The 20,558-nt window shown below is 40.6% G+C and overlaps 1 long non-coding RNA gene across 2 annotated transcripts in view; it reads right to left on the bottom strand.

The window, feature by feature from the left end:
* LOC127482887 (uncharacterized) overlaps window positions 1-20,558 on the bottom strand; it is a 60,341-nt gene that overhangs the window by 21,654 nt on the left and 18,129 nt on the right. Inside the window, exon 2 of one of the 2 annotated variants that reach the window (XR_011388082.1) lies at window positions 254-1,457. This is a non-coding gene — a long non-coding RNA (uncharacterized lncRNA). Of the gene's footprint in view, window positions 1-253; window positions 9,729-20,558 lie in introns of those variants that run through there. The other variant, XR_007908779.2, reaches the window with a different exon arrangement.

Below are 20,558 nucleotides of genomic sequence, written 5' to 3'. Positions count from 1 at the left end.
TTAGAGATGTTGGAGTAGCATACTAAAATGTGGTATTTGTTGCCTCCAAATTCAAAAAGGCTTTCCGATCTTTGTGACTGTTAATTGGTGGTAAATGGCAGAAAATGAAGCAATTTCTCTTTAACCATGGAGGGAATATCTTGACTCACTCCAGGCCTTTAAACGCCTATAAACATCACCAAGGTGGTTATTGTTGATGGGTTTGAAATTTGCATTGTTTTCTATCTATCCCACCAAGACATTAAATACTTACCCCTTCCTGCTCCTTAGAGCTCATAAGCATAATGTTGTCGGTGTTGTGGATCCGGGTGAACATAGTGGAGTATTAACATCTCCGTGTTTTTTTTTTTTTTTTTTTTTTTTTTTTTTAATAGCAGAGAGAGGTGGAACTCTGCTGCTGTGGGGGGTGTACTGTTTTCCCTGCAAAGTGAAAGCACATTTCTTCTGGTGGTCATTGCAAATTAACATTAAGTAATTTGCATTACTTACATACCATGTTTATTTACTCTAGCAATCATAGTATACTGGAGTCATCAGCTGCTATTGTGGTCATCATTTGATTAAGACTATATAATCCATAGTCATTCTCTAAAATACACCTGCTCTCTGCACGGGCCAATTGGTGATTTAAATGGTCCGATTGATAATTAAATGGTGGATTAAATAGTCCTTCTTTATGTTTTTTTTTTTTAAAGAAACATTTATTATTTGAAAAGCAGAGTTACAAGGAGGGTGGGGAAAAGAATACTTAATCTACTATTTCATTCTCCAAGTGGTCACAATGGCCAGGGTTGGGCCGGGCTGAATCCAGAAGCCAGGAATGTATTTACCCAGGTCTCTCATGTGGGAGGCAGGGGCTCAAGCACTTAGACTATCTTTTGCTGATTTCCCAGGTACATGAGCAGGGAGTTGGATTGGAAGCAGAGCAGCAGGTTACGAACTGGTGCCCATGTGGGATGCTGGCATTGGAGGCAGTGACGTAATCTGCTATGCTACAATGTCAACCCCCCTTTAAGACTTATGGTGGCAGTGATCTCTGAAATTCCCATGTTTACTATCTTGGTAGGGAATGGAAGTTTCAGTGACCCGAATCCCACAGGGATTCTTCCATTTGCCCAGTGTGTTTATATCTGTTAGACACTGAGAACCTGGTGAATAACTGCCAGTTGTGTCCATGGGCCAGCTGTGCCACTATAATTTGGAATTATGTAAGGCTTCATCTAGGACCTGACAACTGTGAGCCCTGCATACCTTCCCCCAACCATGATTAATTTTAATTATAAAATATCCCATGGATCAAGTGAATGCATCACAACGTTTTTTCCCGCATACCTTGCAGTGGCACATTCAGTTTCTAGAAATTAGTCAGTTTAGAACCAGTGTTTAGTAATCTCTCAAACGTTTTGATAATTCTTTTCTCCATTGTGTAGACACTCTAGTAAATGGCTGCAGGTCCTCTGGGGAAGAGTTGGAGGAATATTTACAATGTGAACTTTTGTCTCTTTTGAGGCAAATTCCATCACAAATGTAAATAGCTGGGAAATATACAAGGATTAATGAATCTTTATCTGAAAATACACTTTATTGGCTAACATAAAATAGCATGGTAAGTATTTCCTTCAAAAGATAAGAAAACATCTTGTTGCCTGATTTTCCAGCTGAAATTAAGGTCTGGGGCATTTCAAGGACATCATCACTCAAAGTTTTGCTCTCTGCAGACTTGTGGAATAGTATTTATAATGACCCAGAGCTGATATTAGAAACAATAAATGAAAGCAGAGAGAATCATTCTCTTGCAGGCCAGAAGGCAGCTGATTATTATGACAAAGGTCTCTGCAGTCAGGAAAGGTCAACTTGTCACCTTTGCTCTAGCTGCAAATTCTTTTCAACCAGTTGCCTTTGAGCAGTGACTTAGGGCAATAGACCAAGCATGTGCTTCCTGACACTCTGAAAATATAAAGTGATGGTGAGCTTAGAAATTTTAAACACAAAAGTTAACCAACATAAAGTGAGCAAGATGTTCCAAAATGTTGGCAGGTTAAGAAACAATTCAAATGCATCCATGATCCTCAAGCGCAGTGAAGAACTGTAGGTTCAATTGTTTATCCCTTTGTATGTTTTACTGGTCCTACAATTAACAAATGGATAGCTTGGCTTGAGGGTCAACCTTGCCTTTCTGAATGCACAGCTGTTCGTGCTAATGAGCACAGGCAAGATACAAAGTGGACGAGAAGCAAAGTGTTTTGCAGAAACCACGAAGTGGAAAATCTAATGAAAAATACAATTCACCCAAACACAATGTAGAAGCCTAGTGGAGCAGATTCAAACAGCAAAGTGCCACTTCCTGAGAGGAAAAGTGACCTGTGGATTAAGTAGTAGCAGCTTTCACAGTTCAAATGAGCTGCCCATTAGAGAAAATAACTTAAGACAGCTTATTTGAAATCCTGTTGCAGTGGTTCCTTTGCTTAAGGCTACTTTGAGGAATATTCTCATTTTTAATTTTAAAACCATAAGTTTATCTCCTCCTGCAATTTAATAATAGATATTAATCATTATTAGATATTTACCCAATTAGAGTTTACATCTGGTTTGCTTTTTAAGATTTCTTGCATGTAATTTAAAAATAGTAAACACATCAGTGATGTTACAGTGCTGAATTTTTTTAGAGATTTATTTATTTATTTTGAAAGGCAGAGTTAAATGCAGAGTTAAAGAGATTTTTCATATGCTTGTTTGCTTCCCAAAGGATTGCAATTGCCTGGGCTGGGCTAGGCTAAAGCCAGAATCCAGGGGTTTAATCTGAGTCTCCCATGTGAGTGATAGGGACCTAAACACTTGGGCCACCTGACACTACTTTTTCACAGGTCATTAGCAGGGAGCTGGATCAGAAGTGGAGCAACTGGGACACTGGGATGCCGGTATCATAGGTGGCAGCTTTACCTACTATGCCACAGTGCTGGCCCCTGGAATTTTGCTTTTTTCTCTCTCCACCTCTGAACACTGTCACTAATTACAAAATAATAAAATCAAAAAAACAAAACTAGGAAAATGCAACCTGTTAGCTGTCATGCACATGATGGTACACTTTTGAAGCCCATTTATATTTTTATGAATAAGGATTATAATATTATGTATACTATAGCTTTTCTTACAGCTTTATTATTAAATGTTTTTCTTTTACTTTGTAACTGGTTTTTAACAAATTCAGTGTGATTTGTAGGTACAGTTTTAAGAACATAGTGATATTTTTTTCCTTCTTCCTTCCCCTCCCTCTTTTCCTTTCACCCTCCTAATTTTCTTTTGTTTAGTGTTTGGGATAAAATTTTTAAAAAATTAATTAAATTTACATAAGGTGAACAAATTTCATGTATTTCATGTAACAGACTTAAGAGCATAATATTTCCCACTCATCCTTCCTCCTGGTCATGCTCCTACACTCCCTCCTCCTCCCTTCCTTATTTTTTCTCTTAATTTTTACAGAGACATAGTTTATTTTATAATTACAAGATTAACCCTCCACCAAATAAAAAATTTAACAAGGAGTAAGTAGAAAACAAGGGCTGTAAACAATAATCAAATCTCAAAATGTCAATTTCATTTGTATACATTACATTTTTGTGTTCTTTATATTAATTACTACAAACTAGAGAAAACATGATATTTGTCTTTTTGGTACTGGCTAATTTCGCTAAGCGTAATGATTTCCAATAGCATGCTTTTTGTTTCAAAAAACAAGATTTCATTCTTGTTTACAGCTGAGTACTATTCTGTAAAGTATATATAACACAATTTCTTTATCCAGTCATTGATTGATGGACATCTGGGTTGATTCCACATCTTTGCTATTGTTAATTGCTCTCCAATAAACGTGGGGGTACAGACAACTCCTTCTTATGTTGATTTTGTTTTCTTGGGTAAATTCCCAGGAGTGGGATGACTGGTCATATCATAGATCTATTTTTAGTTTTCTGAGAAATCTCCATACTGTCTTCCACGATGGCTGTTCTACCTTTCATTTCTGCCAGTAGTGTTGTAGGGTAACTTTTCCCTAACATCCTCGCCAACGTTTATTGTTTTTTGATTTTTGGATGATAGCCATTCTAACTGGGGTGAGATGAAAGCTCATTGAGGTTTTCATTTTCATTTCCTTTATGGCTGAGCATTTTTTCATGTGTCTGTTGGCAATTTGAATTGTATCCTATGAAAAATGCCTGTTCATGACCTCTGCCCATTTCTTAACTAGATATTTGTTTTGTTGTTACTGAGTTTGAGCTCTTTATAGATTTCAGAAATATTTTGTTGCATTCTGTTGGTTGCCTCTTCAATTTGTTAAGTGTTTTCTTGCAATGCAGAAGCTTCTTAGCTTGATGTAATCACTTTTGTACATTTTTGCTTTAATTGCCTGTGCTTCATGCTTCTAGGGTCTTTTCCAAGAAGTATTTACCTATTCCAATGTCTTACAAAATTTCACCAATGTTTTCCTCTAGTAATTTGATCATATCATGTCATAGATTTAGATCAATTCACTTAGGGCTGAGTTTTTCTTAAAGATTTATTTTATTTATTTGAAAGGCAGAATTACACAGAGAAAGATGGAGAGACAGAGGGAGAGATTGTGCCCTCACTTGTTCACTATCCAAATAGCTCTGCTACAGCCAGGGCAAGGCCAGATCAAAGCCAAGAGCTTCTGAGTCTACCATGTGGGTACAGGGGCCCAAGGACTTCAACCATCTTCCACTACTTTAACCATCTTCCACTACTTTTCCAGGCAAATGAGCAGGGAGCTGGATTTGTATTCGAGCAGCTGGGACCAAACTGGCACAAATATGAAATGCTGGTGCTCAAACGGTGGCTTTTACCTGCTATGCAATAACACTGACCCCTAAATTGATTTTTGTATAAGGTTTAACGTAAAGGTCTTGTTTCATACTTCTGCACATGAATATCCAATTTTCCCCAGCACTATTTATTGAAGATGCTATCCTTTCTATAGAGATTGATTTTTTGCTCATTTTTCAAAGATTAATTGGTTTTGGATGCATGGATTAATTTCTGAGGCTTCTGTTTTGTTTAACTGGTCTAAATGTCTATTTTTGTGCTAGTACTAAGCTGTTTGATTATATATGCCTATAGTATGTCTTTTTAAAAAAACGTAGACATCTTACTTCTGCTGGTGCACACTCCAAATGGTCACAAAAGCCTGTAGCATGTCTTTTTTTTTTTTTTTTTGACAGGCAGAGTGGACAGTGAGAGAGAGAGACAGAGAGAAAGGTCTTCCTTTGCCGTTGGTTCACCCTCCAATGGCCGCTGCGGCCGGCGCGCTGCGGCCGGCGCACCGCGCTGATCCGATGGCAGGAGCCAGGAGCCAGGTGCTTTTCCTGGTCTCCCATGGGGTGCAGGGCCCAAGCACCTGGGCCATCCTCCACTGCACTCCCGGGCCACAGCAGAGGGCTGGCCTGGAAGAGGGGCAACCGGGACAGAATCCGGCGCCCCAACCGGGACTAGAACCCGGTGTGCCGGCGCCGCTAGGCGGAGGATTAGCCTAGTGAGCCGCGGCGCTGGCTCAGCATGTCTTTTTTTAAAAATTTTATTTATGGAATACAAACTTCATGCATTCATATATGCAATTTTAGGAATATTGTAATTCTTCCCAACTTTCCCTCCTTTTGAGCCACACTCCCATCCTTTGGCCACCTCCCTCTCCTATTCCCATTTTTTCTTTTTTCACAAAGATCTATTTTCAATTAACTTTATACTCATAAGATTAACCATGCATTAAGTAAATAGTTCAAAAAATAGTATGAAGAAAAAAAAAACCCAACCAAACAAAAAAGAATGTTCCTCAACAGAAGAGACAAGGGCTCTTTGCATCACAAAGTATCCATTTAACTCCCATAGATGACCTTTTAGGTGCAATATTAGTTACCACAGACCAGAGAGAACATATTATTTGTCTTTTTTTGGGACAGTTTGTTGCAAATGACAGGATATTTTTTTACTGTTGTGTACTATTCAATAGTGTATATATACCATAATTCCTTTTTTTATTTGACAGATAGAGTTAGACAGTGAGAGAGACAGAGAAATGTCTTCCTTCCGTTGGTTCACCCCCCAAATGACTGCCATGGCTGGAGCTACACGAATCCAAAGTCAGGATCCAGGTGCTTCCTCCTGGTCTCCCATGCAGGTGCAGGAGCCCAAGCACCTGAGCCATCCTCCACTGCCTTCCCGGGCCACAGCAGAGCTGGACTGGATGAGGAGCAACCAGGAATAGAACCTGGCGCCCGTATGTGATGCCGGTGCTGCAGGTGGAGGAGGATTAACCAAGTGAGCCACGGTGCTGGCCTCACCATAATTTCTTTATCCAGTATTCAGTTGACAGACATTTGGGTTGATTCCATATCTTAGCTATTGTGAATTGTGTTGCAAAAAACATGGGGGTACAGATCACTCTTTATATGCTGATTTCATTTCCTTTGAGTAAATTCCCAGGACTGGATGGCTGTGTAATATAGTAGGTATATTTTTGGATTTTTCCATTCTATCTTCCACAGTGGCTGCATCAGTTTATATTCCCATCAACAATATTCCCTTTTCCCTACATCTTTACCAGAATTTGTTGTTTATTGATTTCTGTATGAGAGCCATTCTAATCGGGGAGAGGTGAAGCCTCATTGTGGGTTTTTATTTCATTTCCCTAATGGTTAGTGATCCTGAGCATTTTATAAAGTGTCTGTTGTCCAATTGAATTTCCTATTTTGAAAAAAGCCTAAATGCCTGTTCAGGTCCTTTGCCCATTTCTTTTTAAAAATTTTATTTATTTGAGAGGTCGAATTCCACAGAGAGAAAAGGGGAAAGGCAGAGGAAAGTGTCGTCTGTTCTCCCGTTCACTCCCCAAAGGATAGCAATGATCAGAACTGAGACCATCCGAGGCTGGGAGCCCAGAGCTGCTTCTGGTTCTCTCATGAGGGTGCATGATTGATTTTTGGAATATCTATTCTGTTCCATTGGTCTACACATTTGTTTTTGTGCCAGTACCAGGCTGTTTGGATTATAGATGCCTGTAGTATGTCTTGAGATCAGGTATTGTGATGCCTCTCGCTTCGTGTTTGTTGTTTAAGATTGCATTATCTGGGTTCTCTTGTGTTACCATTTTAATTTTAGCATATTTTTTTCTAGATCTGAGAAGAATGTTGTTGATATTTTGATTGAGTTTTCATTGAATCTATAATTTGCTTTTTTCAGTTTTTTAAACTTTGATTTAATAAACATAAATTTCCAAAGTACAACTTTTGAATTATAGTGGCTTTTCTCCCCATAAACTCCCTCCCACCTGCAACCATCCTATCTCTGACTTCCTCTCCCATCCCATTCTTCATTAAGATTCATTTTCAATTATCTTTATATACAGAAGATCAACTTAGTATAGACTAAAAAGATTTCAACAGGCTACACCACAAAGACAAACAAAGTATAGAGTTTGAGTACTAGTTTTACTGTTAATTTGCATAGTATAACACATTAAGGAAAGAGGTCCTACACGGGGAGCAGGTGAACAGTGACTCTCATTGTTGATTTAATAATTGACACTCTTATTTATGACATCAGTAATCACCCGAAGCTCTTGCCATGAGATGCCAAGGCTATGGAAGCCTCTTGAGTTCACCAACTCTGGTCTTATTTAAACACGGCCATATTCAAAGTGCAAGATCTCTCCTCCCTTCAGAGAAAGGTACATCCTTCTTTGATGGCCCATTATTTCCTCTGGGATCTCACTCACAGAGATCTTTCATTTAGGTCATTTTTTTTCCACAGTATCTTGGTTTTCCATGCCTGTGAAACTCTCATGGGCTTTTTAGCGAGATCCAAATGCTTTAAGGGCTGATTCTGAGGCTGGAGTGCTGTTTAGGGCATTTGACATTCTATGATTCTGCTATGTTTCCTTCTTCCCATGCAGGATCATTCTCTACTTTTTAATTCTATAAATTATTATTTGGTCTTATTTATGTAATCCCTTTGATACTCAATCCTATCTTTTTGAACAATTATGAACTTAAACTGATCACTTTAACAAGTAAGATGGCATTGTAACATGCCAATTTGATGGGATTGAATTGGAATCACCTGGCACATTTCTAGCTCTACCATTAGGGGTAAGTCTGAGTGAGCATGTGCAGAACTGTACATCTCCCCCATCTTTTATTTCCACTCTTATATTTAACAGGGATCACTTTTCAGTTAAATTTAAACACCTAAGAATAATTGTGTGTTAATTAAAGAGTAAAACCAATGGTATTAAGTAGAACAAAAATACTAAAAGAAATAATGTAGTAAGTTATTCCTTGACAGTCAGGACAAGGGCTGATCAGGACATCATGTTTTCCAGATTCCTCCATTTTCTGGCTAATGACCCGATTTCATTTTTTACTGCTGTATAGTATTCTATAGAGTACATATCCCATAATTTCTTTATCCAGTCTTCTATTGATGGGCATTTAGGTTGATTCCATGTCTTAGCTATTGTGAATTGAGGTGCAATAAACATTGAGGTGCACACAAATCTTTGATTTGCCAATTTAACTTCCTTTGGGTAAATTCCAAGGAGTGGGAAGGCTAGGTTGTATGGTAGGGCTATATTCAGGTTTCTGAGGAATATCCAAACTACTTCCATAGTGGCGTTACCAGTTTGCATTCCCACAAACAGTGGGTTAGTGTCCCTTTCCCCCACATCCTCACCAGCATCTGTTGTTGGTAGATTTCTGTATGTAAGCCATTCTAACCGGGATGTGGTGAAACCTCATTGTATTTTGATTTGCATTTCCCTGATTGCTAGTGATCCTGAACATTTTTTCATGTGTCTGTTGGCCATTTAGATTTTCTCTTTTGAAAAATATCTATTGAGGTCCTTGGCCCATCTCTTAAGTGGGTTGTTTGTTTTGTTGTTGTGGAGTTTCTTGATCACTTTGTAGATTCTGGTTATTAATCCTTTATTGGTTACCTAATTTGCAAATAATTTTTCTCTTTCTGTTGGCTGCTTCTTCACTTTACTGACTATTTCTTTTGCAGTACAGAAACTTCTCAATTTGATTTAATGCCAATTGTTAATTTTGGCTTTGACTGCCTGTGCTTCTGGGTTCTTTCCCGAGAAGACTTTGCTGGTGTCAATATCTTGCAGGGTTTCTCCAGTGTTCCATAATGATTAGATGGTGTCATGTTGTAGATTTAGATTTTTAATCCATGTTAAGTGGCTTTTTTTGTAAGGTGTAAGGTATGGGTCTTGCTTCATGCTTCTGCTAATGGAAATCCAGTTTTCCCAGCACCATTTGTTGAATAGACTGTCCTTGCTCCAGGAATTGGTTTTAGATCCTGGATCAAATATAAGTTGGCTATAGATGTTTGGATTGATTTCTGGTGTTTCTATTCTGTTCCATTGGTCTATCCATCTGTTTCTGTACCAGTACCATGCTGTTTTGATTATAACTGCCCTGTAGTATGTCCTGAAATCTGGTATTGTGATGTCTCCGGCTTTGTTTTTGTTGTACAAGATTGCTTTATCTTTTGAGGTCTCCTGTGTCTCCATATGAATTTCAGCATCATGTTTTCCAGATCTGAGAAGAATGTCTTTGGTATTTCAATTGGTATCACATTGAATGTATAAATTGCTATTGGGAGAATGGACATTTTTTTTTTTTGGTTGCATTTCTACTTTTTTTTTTAACTTTTATTTAATGAATATAAATTTCCAAAGTACGACTTATGGATTACAATGGCTTCCCCCACATACCGTCCTTCCCACCCACAACCCTCCCCTTTCCCACTCCCTCTCCCCTTCCATTCACATCAAGATTCATTTTCGATTATCTTAATATACAGAAGATCAGTTTAGTATACATTAAGTATGGATTTCAACAGTTTGCTCCCACACAGAAACATAAAGTGAAAAATAATAGATGATTTTTTTAAATGATGATGAAATCAGATCAGACCTATTGTCATGTTTAATCCCAGTGAGAGTCAAGTTGGGAATTGATAATTTCTTTCTTTTTTTTTTTTTTACAGAGGATCAGTTTAATATGCATTAAGTAAGGATTTCAACAGTTTGCACCCCCATAGAAACACAAAGTGAAATATATTGTTTGAGTACTTGTTATAGCATTAAATCTCAATGTACAGCACATTAAGGATAGAGATCCTACATGAGGAGTAAGTGCACAGTGACTCCTGTTGTTGACTTTACCAATTGACACTCCTGTCTATGGCATCAGTAATCTCCCTATGCTCCAGTCATGAGTTTCCAAGGCTATGGAAGCCCTCTGAGTTCTCCGACTCTTATCTTGTTTAGACAAGGTCATAGTCAAAGTGGAGGTTCTCTCCTCCCTTCAGAGAAAGGTACCTCCTTCTTTGAGGACCTGTTCTTTCCACTGGGATCTCACTCACAGAGATCTTTTGCCAGAGTGCCTTGGCTTTCCATGCCTGAAATACTCTCATGGGCTTTTCAGCCAGATCTGAATGCCTTTAGGGCTGATTCTGAGGCCAGAGTGCTATTTAGGACATCTGCCATTCTATGAGTCTGCTGAGTATCTCACTTCCCATGTTGGATCACTCTCCCCTTTATTTACTCCATCGGTTAGCGTTAGCAGGTACTAGACTTGTCTATGTGCTCCCTTTGACTCCCAGTCTCTCCACCATGACCAACTGTGAACTGAAATTGATCACCTGGAACAGTGAGATGGCATTGGTACATGCCACCTCAATGGGATTGAATTGGAATCCCCTGGTATGCTTCCAACTCCACCACTTGGGGCAAGTCAGCCTGGGCATGTCCCAAATTATACATCTCTTGGAGAATGGACATTTTGATGATATTGATTCTTCCAATCCATGAGTATGGAAGATTTTTCCAGTTTTTGGTATCCTCTTCTATTTCTTTCTTTAAGGTTTTGTAATTCTCATTGTAGAGGTCTTTGATGTCCTTAGTTAAGTATGCCAAGGTATTTGATTATTTTTGTAGCTATTGTGAATGGGATTGATCTTAGAAGTTCTTTCTCAGCCATGGCACTGCCTGTGTATACAATGTCTGTTGATTTTTGTGCATTGATTTTATATCCTGCTACTTTGCCAAACTCTTCTATAAGTTCCAATAGTCTCTTAGTAGAGTTCTTTGGATCCCCTAAATAAAGAATCATATAATCTGGCCGGCGCCGCGGCTCACTAGGCTAATCCTCCGCCTAGCGGCGCCGGCACACCGGGTTCTAGTCCCGGTCGGGGCGCCGGATTCTGTCCCGGTTGCCCCTCTTCCAGGCCAGCCCTCTGCTGTGGCCAGGGAGTGCAGTGGAGGATGGCCCAGGTGCTTGGGCCCTGCACCCCATGGGAGACCAGGAAAAGCACCTGGCTCCTGGCTCCTGCCATCGGATCAGCGCGGTGCGCCGGCCGCAGCGCGCCGGCCGCGGCGGCCATTGGAGGGTGAACCAACGGCAAAGGAAGACCTTTCTCTCTGTCTCTCTCTCTCTCACTGTCCACTCTGCCTGTCAAAAAAAAAAAAAAAAAAAAAAAAAGAATCATATAATCTGCAAAAAGGGATAGTTTGACTTTTTGCTTCCCAATTTGTATCCCTTTAATTTCTTTTTCTTGCCTAATGTCTCTGGCTAAAACTTCCAGTACTATATAAAATAGCAGTGGTGAGAGTGGGCATCCCTGTCTGGTACTAGATCTCATAGGAAATGCTTCCAACTTTTCCCCATTCAATAGGATGTTGGCTGTGGGTTTCTCATAAATTGCTTTGATTGTATTGAGAAATGTTCCTTCTATACCCAGTTTGCTTAGAGTTTTCATCATGAAAGTGTGTTGTATTTTATCAAATGCATTCTGTGCATCTATTGAGATAATGGTAAGGTTTTTATTCTGCAGTTTGTTAATGTGGTGTATCACATTGATTGATTTGCAAATGTTGAGCCATTCCTGCAAACCAGGAATAAATCCCACTTGGTCTGGGTGGATGATCTTTCTGATGTGTTGTTGCATTCTATTGACCCGAATTTTATTGAGGATTTTTGCATCTATGTTCATCAAGGAAATTGGTTTGTTTTTCTCTTTCTCCATCACATCGCTTTCAAGTTCAGGAATTAAGGTCATGCTGGCTTCATAGAAAGAATTTGGGAGGATTCCCTCTTTTTCGATTGTTCTGAATAGATTGAGAAGAATAGAAGTTTGTTCTTCTTTAAATGTTTGGTAGAATTCAGCAGTGAATCCATCTGGTTCTGGGTTTTTCTTTGTTGGGTGTTCCTTTATTACTGATTCAATTTCTGACTTGGTTATGGTCTGTTTAGGTTTTCTATGTCTTCATGGTTCAATTTAGGTAGGTTGTATGTGTCCAGGAATCTGTCCATTTCTGATAGATTTCCCTGTTTGCTTGCATACAACACTCTTTAGTAATTTCGATGTCTCTTTTTATTTCTGTTGTGTCTGTTGTTACATTCCATTTTTAATCTCTGATTTTATTGATTTGGGTCTTTTCTTTTTTTAGTTAGTTGGGCCAAAGATGTGTCAATTTTGTTTATTTTTCAAGTAACCAGCTCTCTGTTGGCTGATCGTTTGTATGTTTTTTATTCAATTCTGTTGATTTCTTCTCTAATTATAATTATTTCTCTTCTCCTACTAGATTTGGGTGTGGTTTGCTGCATTTTTTCTAGATCCTTGAGATGCATTGATAGTTCATTTGTTTGGTGCCTTTCCAATGTCTTCATGTAGGCACCTTTTGCTATAAACTTTCCTCTTAACACTGCTTTTGCTGTATCCTATGTTTTGATATGTTGTGTTGTTATCCTCATTTACTTCCAGAAAGTTTTTGATTTCTCTTTTGATTTCTTGAATGACCCAGTGTTCATTCAGGAGCATGTTGTTCAGTCTCCATGTGTTTGCATACTTTTTGGGGTTTCCTGAGTTGCTAATTTCCAGGTTCATTCCGCTGTGGTCTGAGAAGCTGCATGGTATGATTCTAATTCTTTTGAATTTTCTGAGACTTGCTTTATGGCCTAGTATGTGGTAAATCCAGAGTAGTATCCATGCACTGCTGAGAAGAATGTAATGTCTTTAAATATAGGATTGAAAGTTCTGTAGATATCTGTTAGATCCAGTTGGTCTATAGTGTTGATTAAATCTGCTGTTTCCTTGTTGATCTTCTATCTGGTTGATCTGTCCTATTGCTGAAAGTGGTGTATTGAAGTCCCCCAACACTATTGTATTGGAGTCTAAGTCTCCCTTTAAGTTCCTTAACAGATCTTTTAAATATCCCAGTGCCCTGTAATTAGGTGCATATACATTTATAATAGTTACATCTTCCTGTTGAATTGATCCCTTAATCATTATATAGTGCCACTCTTTGTCTCTCTCTTAACAGTTTTGTGTTAAAGTTATTTTGTCTGATATTAAGATGGCTATGCCAGCTCTTTATTGGTTTCTGTTGGCATGGAATATCTTTTTCTACCTTTTCACTTACAGTCTGCATACATCGTTGTTGGAAAGATGTGTTTCTTGCAAGCAGCAAATAGATGGGTTTTGCTTTTTAATCCATTCAGCCAGTCTGTGTCTTTTAACAAAAAGAGTTGAGGCCATTTATATTCAGTGTGACTATTGATAAGTAGTGACTTTGCCCTGCCATTTTCCCAAAGATATTTCTAATATATGCTTTGAACTTCCTGTGATCTTTTACTGAGAGGTTTTCTTCCTCTACCTTCTTTCATATTGATGGCCATGTTTCTGTGTTTCTGTGTGTAACACATCTTTAAGCATCTTTTGCAGGGCTTGATGAATGGTGACAAATTCTTTCAATTTCTGTTTGCTATGAAAGGTCTTTATTTCAGCTTCATTCATAATGAGATCTTTGCAGGATATAATATTCTGGGCTGGCAGTTTTTCTCTCTTAGTACCTGGGCTATATCTCGCCATTCCCTCCTAGCCTGCAGGGTTTCTGATGAGAAGTCAGCTGTGAGTCTAATTGGAGATCCTCTGAGAGTAATCTGACCTTTCGCTCTTGCACATTTTAGAATCTTTTCTTTATGTTTCACTGTGGTGAGTTTGATTACAATGTGTCATGGTGAGGATCTATTTTGGTCATGTTTATTAGGGGTTCTATGTGCTTCCTGTACTCGGTTGTCTCTCCTTCTCCAAACCTGGGAAGTTTTCTGCTAGTATCTCACTAAAAAGGCCTTCTAATCCTTTCTCTCTCTCCAAGCCTTCAGGAACTCCTAGAACCCGAATGTTGGTTTTTTAAATAGTATCCTGTAGAATCCCAACAATATTTTTTCAATTTCTAGTTTCCCCTTCTTGTCTTTGGTTTGACTATATACTTCCCTGTGCTCTGTCTTCTAAGTCTGATGTTCTCTCTTCTGCCTCACTGATTCTGTTTTTAAGGCTCTCAAATGTGTTTTTCATGTCTACTGAATCCTTCATTTCATTTTGATTTCTCTTCAATATCTCAATTTCATGTTCTACTAAATTCCTCATTTCATTTTGATTCCTACTTAAGATTTCATTTTTACGAGAGAGATTTTCTGTCCTGTCCTGCATGGATGTCTGTAGTTCATGCATTTATTTTTGATAACTTCTAAATGTTATCATAAATTTTTTGAATTCCATATCTTGCATTTCTTCTATCTCATCTTCTTCATAATCTTGTATTGGAGTGTCATGTTCATTTGGGAGCATCACAAGTCTTCCTTGTTCTTATTTCCTCAGTTTTTGCATTTGTTGTTTGGCATTGTGGAGATATTCTTTCGTTTCTTCTTCTTTTTTTCTTTCTCGCTGTGGTGTCTCATTATTCTATGACTCTAGATTAAGCAGACTGTCTGCCTTTGGTGAATCTCTAGAGTCTTGTGGTGGGTGAGGCCAGAGAGCTCTGTTCAGTTGTTCAGGTTTAAGGGTCTATCAAAGGAGACACACAGGTTTCGCATGGTAAGTCTTCTCTCTCTCTTTTTTTATTCAGAAGGGAAATAATTCCACAGAGCTGATCTCTTCTCCTCCATGGCAATCTCTGCTTGAGCACTAGCCCTAGTGGGTATAATATTTGTCTTCTGTGTCCCAAGGACCACACAAAGAATTTGAGTAGTCCTCAGTGTAAGCTCAGATTCCCCTGCAGTGTCTCACCAGGTAGCCAAGGGTGCCTGAGTTTGTGGTGTCTCCCACCAAGATTATTTATATCTCAGCCACACCGTGAGTTCTCCTACACACCCTCAGTTTTTTTTTCAAAGTCCCTGTTCATAAGCTCCACAAACTCACTAGGTCTTAGTCTTCTGTTATTACTCCCCACCAGAGTCAGGTTTTTTCTGTTTGGTTGAGGGCAGGTGCAACTCTGAGCTGGCGCAGCTGTTATGTATGTCTGCCTGTCAAAACAAACAAAATGGTGCCTGCTCTATTGTCTTGCATGCCTTTGTAAGATGAGTGGAGAGAGAGAATCATGTCTGTACTGTCTCTTTTATTTTTTTCTCTCCTCTAGTTAGGCTGGTGTACTTTCTTCCACGGGGCTTCAAGCCTCTTTCCCTCTAGGCTCTTCCTGCCACTTTTCTGCCAGTGTCTCAGGCTACTGTGTTTTTGCCTCACCTCTTTTTCCAGTGCTGGTGTGAAGGCTCTCTGCAGCTGGGCTCCTGAGTTGTGGATGCCCATGTGCTCCATGCAGATCCACCGTGTCCCTCTAATTCTGGAAGAGTTTCCTCTGCAGTTTTCCCCCCTAACTCTTCCCTGAGACTTCACTGTCTCCACTTTTATGAAACAATCTTTTCCTGGACTATCAGTGAGCTCCCTCCCTATTCCACCATCTTGGAACTGCCCTATAATTTACTTTTGATAGTATGGACATTTTTTTTTTTACAGGCAGAGTGGACAGTGAGAGAGAGAGAGAGACAGAGAGAAAGGTCTTCCTTTTTCCGTTGGTTCAGCCCCCAATGTCTGCTGTGGCTGGTGCACCATGCCGATGCAAAGCTTGGAGCCAGGAGCCAGGAGCCAGGAGCCAGGAGCCAGGAGCCAGGTGTTTCTCCTGGTCTTCCCCGCGGGTGCAGGGCCCAAGCACTTGGGCCATCCTCCACAGCATTCCCGGGCCATAGCAGAGAGCTGGACTGGAAGAGGAGCAACTGGGACAGAATCCAGCACCCTGACTGGGACTAGAACCTGGGGTACCGGCACCACAAGCAGAGGATTAGCCTATTGAGCTGTGGCACCGGCCATATAGTATGGACATTTTGATGATATTGATTCCTGCAATCCATGAACGTCAAAGATTTTTCCACTTTTTAATTTCTTCTTCTATTTCTTTTTATAATATTTGTATAATGTATAATGTTTATTTAATGTTTCCTTCAAATATTTTGTAATTTTCATCATTTTCTAAGAAATTTACATTTCTTTCACATGCTTGGTTAAATTTATTCTAAAATATTTAATTTTTTTTATCTATTGTGCCTAGAATTAGTCTTAGAAGTTCTTTCTCAGCCATGACGTTATCTGTATATACAAATGCTACTGATCATTTTGTGTTGACTTTATATCCTGCTACTTTACCAAACTCTTTCATGAGTTCCAATAGTCTCTTAGTGGAGTTTTTTGATTTTCCTCTATATATGATCATGTCATCTGTAAATAGGGATAATTTTGACTTCCTCCTTCCCAATTTGTATTCTTTTGATTTATTTTTCTTGCCTTATTGCTCTTGCTAAAACTTCTAGGACTGGATTGAATAGCAGTGGCAAGAGTGGGCATCCTTGTCTAGTTCCTGATCTTAGTGGGAATGCCTCCAATTTTCCCCCATTCAATAACATGCTGGCTGTGGGTTTGTCATAGATTATCTTGAATGTGTTGAAGAATGTTCCTTCTATACCCAATTCGCTTAAGGTTTTCATCATGAAGGTTGTTGTATTTTATCAAATGTTTTCTCTGCATCTGTTAAGATAATCATGTTGTCGTTTTCCCAGAGACCTAGCTATACTTGTGCTGTCTCAAGCAGTCACAATGTTTTCAGAGTCTCAGCACTCATATCTCCCATGGTCAAGGAGTACAAGATGATCCACTCTCCCCTGCTAGCTTGTGCCTCTACAGAGAGGCTGAGGGGTTCACAGACCTGCTGCCTGTGTGTGTTCTGGCTAGTCTAATTGACCATTGGAGCCTATGATCTGTTGAGAGTTTGGGGGCACCTCACAGTCATATGTGGGTACCCAGCCCCCTGTTAATCCTCCCAGTTGACTCAAAGTCAGTGGGAACGTGGAATTTTCCTTCTGGCAAATACTCCTGGATTACATGTATTGTCAATGCGCACTGGTTGCAGCCCTGCTCATTTCACAATAATGCTGGGCACATACAAGAGTCTCTGCAGGTGGTACTTCTGTCAGAATGGAGCCCCCTCCTGGCCCACTGCCAGGTGAGTACAGCAAATCTGCTGTTGTTGCACCGCTGACAAGGTGGAGACCATCCCGACCAATTGCATCCAAACTGCTGAGGTTGCCCCTGTCTACAGGATGAAGACTGTTACTGCTGGTTGTTGGGTGTGCATGCAAGAGCTGCAGCAGCTGCTACCTGCTTATGTCCAAAATGGTACCAGCCCTCTAACAGCTGGTTTCAGGTGCTGTTGTTGGGGGAGGGGGAAAATTGGGGCAGAGAGAGATGTATTGCTTTTTGCCCCTCTAGGTGAGCATTTGTCCTGTTCCCCCAGGGTTTGGGGCTGGACTCAAAGATGGTGTAGTCCGCTAGGCTCTCCCTCCAGCTGTATCAACAGTGGCATGGGCCTGTGTAGTCTGACCTCATCTTGCTCAGCTGAGCGGGTATGTTCTCTGGATCAGGGCTTCTGGGGTTATTTGTTATGTCCACGATCATTGCTGCACATCTGCACGTTCTACACAGATCCACGGCATGTCTACTGTTTCTACAGAACCTCCACTGCAGTTTTCCTGCAACTTTCCCTTGAGAATGTACTTTCTTCACTTTTTCCTCCACTATATTCGCCTAGCTTAGAGCAGACTGCCCTGTCACTATTCCACCATCTTGGAACCCCTGAGAAAGTCCTATTAGAACTCAGAAACTTTTTGGTGCTCAGTTAGTTGTCACCTATCAGGGAGAACAAGTGGTATTTGTCCCTTTGGGATTGGCTTATTTCACTCAACATAATGTTTTCCAAATTCCTAACAGAGATCACTTTTCAGTTAAAATTTAAACACCTAAGAATAATTGTGTGTTAATTACAGAGTTCAACCAATGGTACTAGAACAAAAAATACTAAAACGGATAAAGTATTACATTGTACATCAACCATCAGGACAAGAGCTGATCAAGTCACTGTTTCTCATAGTGTCCATTTCACTGCAACAAGTTTCCCCTTTGGTACTCAGTTAGTTGTCGCTGATCAGGGAGAACATATGATATTTGTCCCTTTGGGACTGGCTTAATTCACTCATCATGATGTTTTCCAAATTCCTCCATCTTGTTGCAAATGACCGGGTTTCATTGTTTTTGACTGCTGTATAGTATTCTATAGAGTACATGTCCCATAATTTCTTTATCTAGTCTACTGTTGATGGCCATTTGGGTTGGTTCCAGGTCTTAGTTATTGTGAATTGAGCTGCAATAAACATTAATGTGCAAACAGCTTTTTTGTTTGTCAATTTAAACTCCTTTGGGTAAATTCCAAGGAGTGGGATGGCTGGGTTGAATGGTAGGCTTATATTCAGGTTTCTGAGGAATCTCCAGACTGACTTCCATAGTGGCTTAACCAATTTGCATTCCCACCAACAGTGGGTTAGTGTCCCTTTTTCCCCACATCCTCGCCAGCATCTATTGTTGGTAGATTTCTGAATGTGAGCCATTCTCACCGGGGTGATGTGAAACCTCATTGTGGTTTTGATTTGTATTTCCCTGATTGCTAGTGATCTTGAACATTTTTTCATGTGTGTGTTGGCCATTTGGATTTCCTCTTTTGAAAAATGTCTATTGAGGTCCGTGGCCCATCTCTTAAGTGGGTTGTTTGTTTTGATGTTGTAGAATTTCTTGATTTCTTTGTAGATTCTGGTTATCAACCCTTTATCTGTTGCATAGGTTGCAAATATATTTTCCCATTCTGTCGGTTGCCTCTTCACTTTCCTGACTGTTTCTTTTGAAGTACAGAAACTTCTCAATTTGATGCAATCCCAAATCTTAATTTTGGCTTTGACTGCCTGTGCTTCTGGGGTGTTTTCCAAGAAGTCATTGCCAGTACCTACATCTTGCAGGGCTTTTCCAATGCTCTCTAATAATTTGATGGTGTCAGGTCGTGTGACAACTAACTGAGCACCAAAAAGGAAACCTGTTAAAGTGAAATGAACACTATGAGAAACGGTGACTTGATCAGCCCTTGCCCTGACTGTTGATGAACAACTTAATACTGTGGGGAGCAACTCGGACTATACTGTTACTGGAATTAAGACTTATTCTATGCATCTGCTCTCCCACAATGTGGCGCTGGGAGAGGAGTGTACAGCTTCTACCCAGCTGCCTCTTACCAACTTGATAAGCTGCAAGAGCCACTCCTGATTGGAGGAGAGCAGCGTACTCGGCGTGTGGGCAGCCGAGTTGGGATTGGTGGAAGAGGACTATAAAGGAGGAGAGAGACAACATGCACCAGGAACATCTAAGGGGAACATCTATCTGAAGGAACACCTGTGCAGCCCCCGAGAGAGCCGGCCGGCGGTGTGCCGCTCCCCCGCGGAAGTGGGGAAGGTGGCAGGGGGAACCACCCTTCCACGGAGGTGGAAGGGACGGTAGCCAACCCGGGAAGAACCAGCAGCAAACCCGGGGAGGGCCGAGCAGACAAAAGAACAGCGCAGGGGCCTGTGTCGTTCCTCCGTGAAGAGGGGGAGCGACATAATGGTGCCGTGACTCGGATAGGAAACCTAGGAGGGAAGAAGTGGAAAATACCGGAGAGAGAGACTAGCAAAGAGCCTAGGGGAAAGCTGGACGGAAAAGGTGCCGGAAGAAGCTATTGAAAGCCTAGGCATAGACTCGGATATGGACTGTGGGAAAGAAGTTAGGATTGAAAGCGAAAGTGAAAGCTTTCATAGACTCGGATGCGGACTATGGCGGTGAAGCTAGGAGATTGAAAGCGAAAGTGAAACCTGGAGGAGGCTTGGACTCAGATGCGGACTATGGGGAGAGGCCAGGAGAAATGAGAGAGGAATATTGTTGGAAGAAAACTTAGGGAAACATACCGGGCAGAGAAAAATGTTAGGGAGGATGAAGCTGCGAGTGCAGGCCGAGGCGGAGACGTAAGCCAGCTTGGAATTCTTCAAGTCAGCCCGGGGAGCAAGAGGCGAAGATCTGGAACCAGAGGCAGAGACGTGGGCCGCCAGGTTGGAATTCGCCAGGTTAGTCCGGGGAACTTGGATTGAATACCAGTGGCGGAAACGTAAGCTACGCTGTGTGATTTGCGGAAGCCGCTGCGTGCAGAGAGAGCACGGGGCGTGAATAGATAGGGAACGCGGGGCTGGCGCAAGGCCGTGGTGCGGGCGTGAAGTGGTGGAGACCACGGAGTGTGCGCGAAGCCGAGCCGC

Source organism: Oryctolagus cuniculus, chromosome 4 (assembly GCF_964237555.1).
Source record: "Oryctolagus cuniculus chromosome 4, mOryCun1.1, whole genome shotgun sequence".
Classification (NCBI taxonomy): Eukaryota; Metazoa; Chordata; class Mammalia; order Lagomorpha; family Leporidae; genus Oryctolagus; species Oryctolagus cuniculus.
Note: the sequence above shows the minus strand (reverse complement) of the source record. Positions and strands in the feature narration are given on the sequence as shown.